This window comes from Martes martes, assembly GCF_963455335.1.
Source record: "Martes martes genome assembly, chromosome: 16".
Classification (NCBI taxonomy): Eukaryota; Metazoa; Chordata; class Mammalia; order Carnivora; family Mustelidae; genus Martes; species Martes martes.
The window spans coordinates 33,816,097-33,829,180 of NC_137904.1; positions in this window are offsets into that span (position 1 = coordinate 33,816,097).

The following is a 13,084-nucleotide window of genomic DNA, read 5'->3' on the forward strand; positions in this document are numbered from 1 at the left end:
TCTCCACACTGTCAGGTGCCACCAAGAAATCCAGGAGGAAGAGGAGAAAAGCTGAAATATTTCCAGACCACTCCCTGGATGTGGAGGTTAGGAGTTCGTCCTTACTGGTCAAGAAACACCTTATGGGAAAAATGCTAGAGGCAGAGGCGGACTTCATTTCGAATATTTGTGGAAGGATGCATTTATTGGACACCTACTGCACACTTCGCATGGTGCCATGCACTACGGAAGTTGGAAAAGCATAAGACTTTGTTGGAATCCACTTTAGTAATGACTAGTGAGTTAAAACTAACACCTACACAATCATTAGAGAAGAGTAGAAGATTATTACATAAAATGTCCAGCTGGGTAAGGTAGACAATGGCTTAAATGGCCAGTTGTTTGGCCCATGATATTCCTTATGCTTATGAAAGCCAGAAGAAGAAAAGATGGCGGCAGTGCATTCCAATATGGTGAACCTGATCCTAGTCTTCCACTTCCCCATGTCCCTTGGGAAGTTTCCTTTCATAGAAGTGTTTGGAAACACAATTCTTGTCTTAACATCCCTCATGTTTGCTCCCATTTTGTTATTTACCAGTGAAATTAATATTACTCTTTACCCTGCTCACATTCTAGATCCAACATGTGTTTTTTCATCAGTGGGTTTGTGTTTGGTTGATTAGTTATTCATGTATAATGCAAGATGACAAGAGCTATAATACAGAGAAATGATTGTGGAGAATACAGGCATACAAGCTCTGGGGTTGGCTTCTTTTTTCTTTTTGGAGGGTGGGGTGGTGGTGGGTGGGAGGGCAGGTTAGTAAGGCTTTTGGATTATTTGCAGATGGTTGAAATTCTCTTCTTACCAAACTGGTAACTGAAGCAAAATTGGGGGAATTAAAGTAAATGGCGCCCTTTGCTGTGTATCCCCCAGTCTCCTTGATCCACATCATGAGTCCCTCGTGAACTCCTGGATCTGTTCTCTACAATCGCTCCCATCATTCAACTTCTCTGGACTTGAGTTTCCCCATCTGTATCCCATCCAATGTATCTTTTTCTATGTTGGCTTCTTTCATAGGTTAAATATTTGCAAAGGGAATCACCTTATAGATTAGTTCTACCTGTAACTTAGCCTCTGGGACTTCCCTTGGAATAGCCAGAGAGGTCCATATAGGATACAAATCCGATCCTTCCAGTGGCTTCCCACTGCAACCAAGCCCTTTGGTGTAGCCTAAAAGGCCCTACGTGATCTGATTCTGGCCTGGTTTTCCAATCTATGTCATGCCATCACCCCCTACCAGTTCTCAAACAAAATGAATGACTTTCGCTCCTGAGGCCCTCGCACATGCTACTCATCCTGCTTGGAATGTTCTTTCTCCACTCACTGAATGGACACGTCCCTATTCCTTTCCAAATCTTAGTTCAAATACCACCTCCTCACAAATGCCTTTTCTGCTCAGCCTCTCTAAAGTCACCTCCCCATCCATCGCTTTCTACTTCATTGCCGTATTTATTTCCTGCTGGGAGCCCAGCTGAGGACCTCAATTAGCCTCTATTTCTGTCTTTCCATGTGGCAGCATGGGCTTCCTAACAGCATGGAAGCTGGATCTCAAAAGGGAAGAAGAAGAAACACCCAAATCCAAAATGTTCTCCAGCATCCCCAAATCCTTGTCTAGCACATTATCCTTGTTTCTCTTCTTTGCCCTTTTTACTCTCTGAAATTATTGTGCTAATTTCTGATTCCTTGTTAATTGCTGGCTCCTTCCCCCCACATCCATGAGGATGTATAATCCACGAGGGTAGAAACCTTATCTGTTTTGTTCACTGCACATGCCCAGCACAAAAGAAGTACCCAGTAAACAGTTGTTGAACAAGTGAAATTTAAATGTTCAGAAATAAAGAGAAAGAAGAAATTAAGATGCACATGAAATGTAATGAAACACACAAACATACACACGTTCACAAAAAATCAGAGAACTTTTCAGGATGACAACTGTGGCCTGAAGGGCAGAGAGCCCACCACACAATGAACCAGGCATGAACTGGATCATAGTTGTAGCCCATCTGCCTCCTGCTTTTCAGAACTCATCACAGAGCTGGCCTGGGAAGGTGGTAACTCAGGCACAGGGACCCAGGGCCCCAGGACCCCAGAATCAAGACCTAGAGAGCTGGACCTTAAGGGGAAGTATGCTACGCCCAGACATCACAGATCCCCTACAGGATGATGTCAGGAGCAATTCCCTGAGGTCCTGTGCCTGCAGTGGGAGGGCTTTGGGTGCTTTACTTGAACCCAAGTGTGCAGAGGAAGATGATCTTGGTTTAACACAATTCAAATCAGCAGCTACTATGCAAAAAACACCGTGCCACCTGCAGTGGGTGATGGAGGGGTGAGAGGCAGGGACAGTGCCCAAGCAGAGTGGCTCTTCAACAAGAGTGAGGGGGTAAGTGGCAAGGGAAGGAGACCAGCAGCCCCGCAGTTACAAACAAGGGAGAAGCAAAAAGGCTTCCAGGAGGGGCCAGCGCTGAGGTGGCTAGCCAGGAGAGCTTTCCAGAGGCAGGGAGGCCAGGGTGGGAATGCCCAGGAGCTCCATTATTAGACTGGAGGAGGGTAGGGTCTGCAAGAAGAGCAATTTATTACCAAAAGTTCCAGCAAAGTCCCTCAGAATCGATCCGAGAAGCCAGAACCAGAGAGCAGAGAAGAGTGAAAAGCAGTCTCACAGATTTCTGGAGAGGAAGAGGAAGGGGGGGATGCCGGGCAGAAGCACAAGCCATCCACCCTGCAGTGATGGAAGAGGAATCCGGAAACACATTTGGGGCATGTTGTGATTGAACGAAGTATAAGTAACTGTTGGAAGGTGTATGTACGGGGGGGTTTGGGGTAGCAAGTAATCATAAAAGCAAAAGAACAGTGGGGCTGAACAAACTGATTCTGAAATCAATGCGGAGGACGCCCAAGCTCTTAGCAGCACTATTCACAATAGCCCAAGGGTGGAAACAACCCCATGTCCATCAACAGATACATGCATACACAAAACGGGGCACATACATGCAATGGAATATTATGTGTCTATGAAAAGCCATGAAGAAGTGATACAGGCTAGAGTGTCAGGGAACCTTGAGGACATCATGCAAAGTGGAATAAGGCAGACACAAAAGGAGAAATATGGTATGAGTCCACTGATGAGAGGTACTTAGAATAGTCAGAGTCATGGGACATAAAGTAGAACAGGGGCTGCCAAGGTCTGAGGGGAGGGGAGAACAGGAGTCATTGTTAAATGGGTACGGAGTTTCAGTGTGGGATGATTAAAAAGTTCTGGAAATGGATTAAAAGGAAGTTCTGGAAATAGTGATGATGACAGCACAATAATGTGAGTATACTTAACATCACTGAGTTGTACACTTAAAAATGGTTAAATGAGGGGCACCTGGGTGGCTCAGTGGGTTAAGCCTCTGCCTTCAGCTCATGTCATGATCTCAGGGTCCTGGGATCGAGCCCCACATCGGGCCCTCTGCTCAGCAGGGAGCCTGCTTCCCCTCTCTCTCTGCCTGCCTCTCTGCCTACTTGTGATATCTCTCTCTGTATTGCAAATAAATAAAATCTTTTTAAAAAATGGTTAGATGGGACACTTTATATCATGTCTATTTTACCACAGTAAAAAAATTAATGTGGAAAAATAAGTAAGTCAAGAATATCCAGGATAGCTCTGAGAAAGGAAAGTAATAGGGAGATAAAACCCTACAAGATAGTAACACAAATTATAAAACCTCAAGAATTAAAACAGTGTGGCGCCAGCACTTGACTACACAGACAATGGAACAGATAGAAAGTCCAGAAATAGGCCCACATCATTCAAGACTTTCATGTGCAGGAAAGGTGGCATCTGGAAACAGCAGGGAAACCGTGCTGGGAAGAGCTGGAGCCATCAGGGGAAATGGAGTTGGCTCCTGATCTCATCCTTATACCAGGAAGAACTCCAAATGGAAAAGAAATGTAAGTGTGAAACACAGCCCCACATCAGGACTAGAAGGAATCAGGGGAGAATTCTTTTTTAACCTCCAACGGTGAGTATGTATCAGCTATGACTTTGGGTCCCAAGCTCCCTGTGCCTGTGTCATGGGTTTGTTGTGAATGCTGTAGGAGTCATACAGGCAGAGTACTGGGAATGATGCCCAGCACACACACAAAACTCAGTAAGGGACCACCATCGCCACCCCCCTTGTTGGCATCACCACCATCCAAAAGAATTGAGGACATTTACAAACTGATACAGAATAAGTATCAAGGTCTAATAAATGGAAGTAAAAGGTAAGGTAGAGCAGTATGCACATAATATGCTAGCCTTGGTTTTGAAAAGGAGTGGGGGTAGAAAAAATACACATGCACATATATATCTATGTGTATGTGTAAGCATATACACAATAAACTTCTTTGGTCACACCACTGCATGGCACAACTCCAGGGGATACAATTCCATTGTATTCTATGTCAGTGGCATCCCAGGAGCTCAATATAAATGGTGTCTCTTGGACACCTGGCTGCACATGGTAACATGTCTCTGGGAACACAAAGAACTGAGTGACACTGCTCACCTGTGGGGAAGGGACATAGGTGGCTTGGAACAGACATGGGAAGGAGACTCTTCATAATACGGTCTTTTGTGCCTTTTTAGTCTGGACTATGTCCATGAGTTATGGAATAGGCCTCATTCCAGAAAATAAAGGGACCTGTGAAAATAAATCAGTGCACACATATAAAAGTAATGCATAAAAGTAACAATACACGTTTGGGAATTTGGGAAATACAAAGAAGTACAAAGGGGAGAATTATAATGATTTTTCTGGTTATCTCTGTGGGTCTGTCTGGAGTGCTTAGAAGGGCATGCTATAGAGCAGGAGTGAGGGAACAATGGCCCCAGGCTATCTTTGGCCCCCCACCTGTTTGGTTTTTTATTTTGTTTTGTGAGTTCAGTGCGGAGCCTGAACTCACAACCCTGAGACTAAGACCTGAGTTGAGATCAAGTGTCCAATCCTTAACTAACCAAGCCACCCAGGCAGCCCTCACCACCTGTGTTTGTAAATAAAGTTTTATTGCAATGCAGCCCCCCATTTGGTGATGTATCACTATGGCTGCTCTCCTGGTACATTGAGTTATTGAGTAACTTTGATCTTGGCAAGTTATTTGTGGCTATTTCTAGTTCAATCTATAAATGCCCTGGCATATGCCATTATGAGGCACAGTGAGGGAGTAAGATGACAGCAATGGGTCATAACAAACATATTAGTTTGGAAACAGAACTTATGAAACAAGAAACAGAGGTGTCCACCACAATGAAGTTAATTTCAGGAGAAGTGGTAACAAACTGAATTTATAGGCATAGGATAAAAAACAGAGAGATCGAACCTGAACTGAAGCAAGAAAAACATACCAAGACAGATGAAAAATTATCAAAGTGGAGAAAATAAAAGATATTCTCCCAAATAAGCTAGGCTCTATTAAAAAGTATAGTAGTAAAATAATTCCCTATGTTATGACATGGGATAAGGTATTAAAAAATATGAGAAAAAACACACCTCCTATCTTGAAATCTCTCCAGACATTCAGTGTCTCAAGGTCCAGGGGATACTCAAAAGCTATAGGAGACTCAGAACAATTATCTTTCGGGCAGGACTCTCCTATGCATTGTAGGAGTCTGACGACGCTCACCACCCCCACCACCCCCACTGAAGGCCACTAAAGGTCCAGTTCATAATGACAACCAAAACAACTCCTTCGGATTTTCAAAACTCCCTTGAAGGGCAGCACCACCCCCCTTGGGAACCACAGATACATGTGAAAGCAATTTGAAAAGTTAAAAGCACTTTTCAAATACACAGAATGATTAATCTACAAAAATGCCGTGGATTTTCAATAGATACTATCTGTACTATTTACATGAAGACTACTGAATAATAAAACATGAGTGTTTTCTTTTTCCATGAAACTAATTTCCATTTCCATTTTACTATAAGTAAATCAATATACTTACTGAAAACAACTAAACATTATGGATTTAAAATAACTGAAGGGCAAAAATGAATGAACAGAAAAGTTAGGGATCCCCAGCCCAGGGACTGAACGACGTGGAGCTCAGAGTTGTAAACTGAGCACAGCACTCCAAGGACCTGAACCTGGTGAACTTGAACTTTAACATTCAGGGCCTCAAAGACTTACAAAAAAAGGAGCCAAAGCTCCAAGTATGCCCAAGATGGGGAGTCTAACAAGAGATCCTCCAGCATAAAGATGGGATATCTCCAAAAGCTATTCCCTGTAGTGAAAACATGGATTCAGAAATACCTCCAACTTCCTCGTGGAGGCAAGGAAAATCTTCCTCAAACCTTACAATTGAGAGGATAGATGTGTATGAGTGTGTGTGTGCATGTGCACATACATGCCAGGAATCACCACAAAACTTTTGGGGGGGTATTTTTTTTTATTAACATATAATGTATTATTAGCCCCAGGGGTACAGGTCTGTGAATCGTCAGGCTTACACACTTCACAGCACTCACCATAACACATACCTTCCCCAATGTCCATCACCCAACCACCCTCTCCATACTCCCCTCCCCCTGGCAACCCTCAGTTTGTTTTGTGAGATTGGCAGTCTCTTATGGTTTGTCACCCTCACGATCCCATCTTGCTTCATTTTATCCTTCCCTACCCCCAAGCCCCCCACTTCACCACTTGAGTTCCTCATATCAGGGAGATCATATGATAATTATCTTTCTCTGATTGACTTATTTTGCTCAGTGTAATACCCTCTAGTTCTATTCACGTCGTCGCAAATGGCAAGATATCATTTCTTTTGATGGCTGCATAGTATTCCATTGTATATATGTACCACATATTCTTTATCCAGTCATCTGTTGATGGACATCTGGGCTCTTTCCATAGTTTGGCTATTGTGGACATTGCTGCTGTAAACATTCAGGTGCACGTGCCCCTTCGGATCACTACATTTGTATCTTTAGGGTAAATACCCAGTAGTGTGATTCCTGGGTCATAGGGTAGCTCTATTTTCAACTTTTTGAGGAACCTCCATGCTGACAAAACTTTTAAAAAAAAAAGACTTTATTTATTTATTTGAAAGAGAGAGAATGAGAGAGAGAAAGAGCACAAGAGGAGGGAGGGGCGGGAGAAGAGACTCCTGGCTGAGCAGAGAGCCCAAGGCAGGGCTCAATCCCTGGACTCCAGGATCATGACCTAAGCCAAAGGCAGTTGCTTAACCAACTGAGCCACCCAGGTGCCTCACCACAAAACTTTCAAACTACAAGCTGTCCATGACAGTTTATAGCAAAAAATGCACACTATCTGGGTGGCCTGAACACCCCAAGTGGAGAATGTAACTGGAGTCTTCCCAGAATACAGAAACGCCTCTGGCACTTGACAGAAGACAAAGGGAGTCCTCTATAGAGGAAGCCACATTTATCCCAGACCTCAAAGTAGTCCCACCTATAAAATGTCAAGGCAAATGATCAGGTTAAAGTTAAATGACAGAGGGAAGGAAAGAGAAAGAGAAGGAGGGAGGGAAGGAGAAAGGAAAGAAAGGAAGATACTAAATACACATGGACCAGGGCACTGAGAACTAAGAGTAAGAAGCAGCCGGTACCTGGAGCGAACTGCCTGAACAACCTCAGATCCTGGAACAGTAAGATGGAGACTATACAATAACCATGTACAAAGTCCACGCACGAAAACACATACAAGAAAAAAGAAGCTATAAAAAATGATCAAGCAACTTTGGAAAAGAACCAAAAGAGCCCTTGTGGGCCCATAAAACAAACAAAAAACTCAATGGACAGATTTATTAGAAAAATCACATGTGAAGAGAATGGGTAAACTGGAAGACTGGTCTGAAAAACATTTCCAAACTGCAGCACAGGGAGACCAAGACAAAATGAAAGAGGAAATAAAGACAGGGAGGACAGATCAAGAATTGTAACAAATGTCTAATTACAGTTCCAAAAGGAAAGGAAAAGAGGATGGGGAAGAGGCAACATCTGAAGAGACGGGACGGAATATTGTCAGAACTCAAGAAATAACCAACCCACAGAATCAAGAAATCCAAGGAATCCCAAGGAAAAGCTATCTAGGTAGGTAGGTAGATAGGTAGATGCATAGGTAGATAAGTAGATAGATAGACAGATGTATGTCTTTGGTGTTCTGCTATTTCACCATCACGATATATGAATATCCATCACTGTGAAATTGCAAAACACCAAAGACAAAGAGAATATCTTAAAAGCAATGAGAGAGAAAAGACAGATTTTATTTTTAAGATTTATTTATTTGAAAGAGAGAAAATATTAGCATTGGGGTGAGGGGCAGAGGGAGAGAATCTGAAGCAGACTTGAGCACGGAGCACAGAGCCCATCAGCGGACTCGAGCCCACACCCCATGAGATCATGACCTGAGCCAAAACCAGGAGTCAGACGCTCAACCAACTGAGCCACTCAGGCGCCCCAGGATAGATTATTTTTAAAGGAGTGAGAGACAACTTACTACTCACTGGTATCAACAGAAATCAAAAGACAGGGTAGGATATCTTCCGTGTGTGGAGAGAAAATGATGGTCATTGTCAATTCCATATCCATAATGAAAGGGGAAAAATCACTTCCAGACAAACAAAAACTGAGAGACTTGGGTACCAAACCTTCACTCCTGGCAAAAGAAAAACGAGTCCTGACGTAAGGTGTGAGAAGCAAGAGGGAATAAGGCACATACAAGGTGAAAAGCAGGTAGAATTTTGACTATAGAAAGCAACAATGTAAGAGGCATGGAATTGCAAAAGGAAAACTGAGGGAATTAAGAAGCACAACAATAACAGAATAGACATTAGGAAAGTGTAAATGGAGGTGGTGAGGTTTTTATATTTTTCAGAAGAGTAAAATTATTGAGTAATTTCGATGTTGGTAAGTTATTTACTGCTGTTTCTAGAGAAACCACTTACAGAGCAGAAACAGTTCTTAAGCCAGTGGAAGGAAAAAAAAATGAAAATGGAAAAAACAACAAATCAATCTAGACAAGGGCAAGAGAAGATAGAAAGATAAGTGGAACTTGTGGGAAAAACAGAAATAAAAAACAGGAAATTAAAAACATGATAGCCATAAACCTGAAAATATTAATAATTATAACAAATGTAAATGAATTAAATGCTTCCCCTAAAATACAGAGCTTGTCAGACTGTATATATTTTTTTAAAATTAACCATATGCTGCTCCTAAGAAACACATTTTTTTCCTGAAAAATATATCTTAAGCGAGAGCATACAGAGTTTGAAAGCAAAAGAATGAAAGAGATTACTAAGAAAAGGTTTACCTATCTTAATATTAAACAAAATAAACTTAAGGCAAAAAGCATGCTTCAGACAAGGAAAGTTAAGCAATTCAGCTAAACAGGATATTAAATTTATATACTCAATAAATTTCCAAATACATTAAGCCAAAATTGACAATTACCAAGAGAAAGAAAGCAGCAATCATAATGGGACACTTTACTCACCTTTTCCATTAACCGGTGGAACAAACAGTAAAAAATCATCAGTAAGGACATAGGAGATCTGAACAACCCAACGGACATCAGGTCAGTTCAGGAAAATAGATCCCAAGATGGGATTAGATGTGCCAGACATTTACTGAGGAGACTGCCTGTGAAGAAGGAGGGAAGGAAGCAGTGGTAGACAGGTCTGAAAGGATGGAGAGAAGGGAGGAAAAACAAGCAGGAAGAGTTTCAGATACCAGTGTGGTTCTACAAATATGCTGGCCAGACTGATGGGGTAGCTCTCAGCCAAAGTTGCCCATTAGGGGAATGAACTTGTGCTATAAAACCCTTGATCTGCTCAGTTACTTGCTGGGAACAGCCCAGGGGAAGAGTGTCTCCACAAAAATGTGCTGGTAGATCCAGAGGCGCATGGCAAGGAGGGCTCTGGTCAACTATGCTCCCCTTAACAAGAGAGCTGAATTGTACACGATCATGACCTCCACAGACATCTTTATCAGAACGGAGTGGCACCTTTTCACTGCAGCACAGATGAATTTAGAACACCACTTCCCCAAACTTCAAAAATACCATCTTTTCAAGTATACACAGAACATTTGCAAAAATGGACTATATAGGGACGCCTGGGTGGCTCAGTTAAGCCACTGTCTTCAGTTCAGGTCATGATCCCAGGGTTCTGGGATCGAGTCCCGCATCGGGCTCCTTGCTCCACAAGGAGCCTGCTTCTCTCTCCACCTCTGCCTGTTTGTGTGTGCTCTCTCTCTTTCTCTCTCTCTCTCTCTCTGATAAATAAATAAATAAATAAATAAAATCTTTTTTAAAAAATGGACTATATACTGGGTCATAAATAAATCTCAATACCTTTCTTAAGAACTGAAATCATACAGACTGCATTCTCTGACAACAACAAAAAGTTACTAGAATACTCCTTCTATGCGTAGAAACTCAGAAACACATGTTCAGATAACCAAGGAATCAGAGAATAAAACACAGTAGAAATCAGAAAATATTAAGAACTAAGCTGTAGTGAAAAGACACAGAAAGATCTTTGAATAGAGCTAAATAATATTGAGGGAAATGTAAGACCTAAAATAGTATGTTTAAGAAAAGAAAAGAAAAGAAAAGAAAATCACCATCCAACTTGGCCTCCATTTTAGGAAGTTAGAAACAGATTAGCAAAATAAACTCGAGAAAGGTAGGAAAGGAAATAAAAAAGCTAAGAGTAGGAATTAATGAAACAGAAAATGAACACAATAGAGAAAATTAACAAAGCCAAACATCAATCTTCTGAAAAGTCTAATAAAAGTGACAAATCTCTGGTAAGACTGGGAAATAAAGAGAAAAAGCATAAACCATACCAGGAATGAAACAGTGATATAAATACAGAGACTACAGACATGGAAACAAAGTAAGAGGACATTGTTGAAAGTTTTTATGTCACTACATTTGAGATCTTTTATGAGACAGGCACATTCTTAGGAAAATCTGATTCAAGAAATAGAAACCCTGAACAATTCTGTAACCTCGAAGAAAATTGAGTTTGTAAATTTAAACCTGCCTACATAGTAGATTACAGATCTGGTGATGTGGGTAGTTACAGACATTCAAGGAATAAATAATTATAATCTTATATGAACTATTTCAGAGAATTTTAAAAAGAGCTCCCATTCCCTCAATTAATTTTATGAATCTAGCATTAACTTGATATCCAAGCCTGAAAGTATAAAAAAGGAAAAATTCAGGCAAATCTCTCTCATGAACGTAGGTTCAAAAATAATAAGCAAAATATTAGCAATGTGAGGGGCGCCTGGGTGGCTCAGTGGGTTAAGCCTCTGCCTTCGGCTCAGGTCATGATCTCAGGGTCCTAGGATCGAGCCCCGCATTGGGCTCTCTGCTCAGTGGGGAGCCTGCTTCCCACTCTCTCTCTGCCTGCCTGTCTACTTGTGATCTCTCTCTCTCTCTCTCTGTCAAATAAATAAATAAAATCTTTTAAAAAATATTAGCAGTGTGAATCAGCAATATATGGAAAGGACAATGCATTACAAGCAAAGCAATATATTAAAGGAGAAAAATCATGTGATCATTAGCTATATTAGCAGTTGATAAAATTCAACATACATTTTTTAAAAAATTTTTTAAGATGTTATTTATTTATATGACACAGAGAGAAAGACAGCAAGAGAGGGAGCACAAGCAGGGGGAGTGGGAGAGGGAGAAGCCGGCTTCCCACTGAGCCAGGAGCCCAACGTGGCGCTCAATCCCAGGTCCCTGGGATCATGACCTGAGCTGAAGGCAGGCGCTTAATGACTGAGCCACTCAGGCACCCCATCCATTCTTTTTTTTTTTTTTTTTTTAAGATTTTATTTACTTGACAGAGAGAGAGATCACAAGTAGGCAAAGCGGCAGGCAGAGAGAGAAGGGAAAGCAGGCTCCCCGCAGAGCAGAGAACCCGATGCGGGGCTCAATCCCAGAACCCTGAGACCATGACCTGAGCCGAAGGCAGAGGCTTAACCCAGTGAGCCACCCAGGTGCCCCCCATTCTTTTTTTTAATAAAATTATTTACTGGGGCGCCTCAGTGGCTCAGACAGTTAAGTGTCTGCCTTCAGCTCAGGTCCTGATCCCAGAGTCCTGGGATAGAGCCCCACATTAGGCTCCCTGCTCAGTGGGGAGCCTGCCTCTCCCTCTCCCTCTGCCTGTCTCCCCAGCTGGCTCACTCGCTCTCTCTCTGAAATAAATAAATAAAAATCTTTTTAAAAAATATAAATTAAGGGGCGCCTGGGTGGCTCAGTCAGTTATATCATGTCCATGGATTGAAAGACACAAGTTAGTAAAGATATCAATCCTCTTCAAGGTGATCTAGAGAATCAATTTAATCCCAATCAAAATCACATCAGGATCTTTAAGTTTCAATTTTCAATTTTTTGTTGCTAAAACTATGGGTACGCAATTGAATTTTGTGTATTCAACTCGAATTCCATGACCTTTGGAACTTATATTAGTTCTGGTAGCTTTTTTGTAGATTCCTTAAGATTTTCTATATAGGTAATCCATTATCAGTGAATAAAGACAGTTTTATTTCTTCTTTTCCAATCTGTACACCTTTTTCCCCCCTCTTGCCTTATTCTCTTTCCTCCATTAAAACTTTGAATACAGTGGGAAGAGTAGACACACTTGTCTTGTTCAGTCTTAGGAGGAAGGCATTCAACATCTCACCACTAGGAATAATGTTAACTGTAGATTTTCTGAAGACATCTTTGACCAGGTTAAGGGCTCTTTTTTATTCCAAGTTTGCTGAGAGTTTATATCATGAATGGATGTGGGGTTTCGTGAGATATTTTTTCTATTTAGATGAGCATATGGCTTTTCTTTTTTACTGCATTAATATGAATTACATTGATTTTTGAAGGTCATATTAATCTTACATTCTCAGGATGAACCTCACTTGATCTCAGAATGTATTATCCTTTTACATGTTGCTGGATTCAATTTGCCAAGTATTTGTCAAGGATTTATATTTCTATGTTCCTGAGGAATATTGGCCTGTAGTTTTCCCTTCTTGTAGTGTT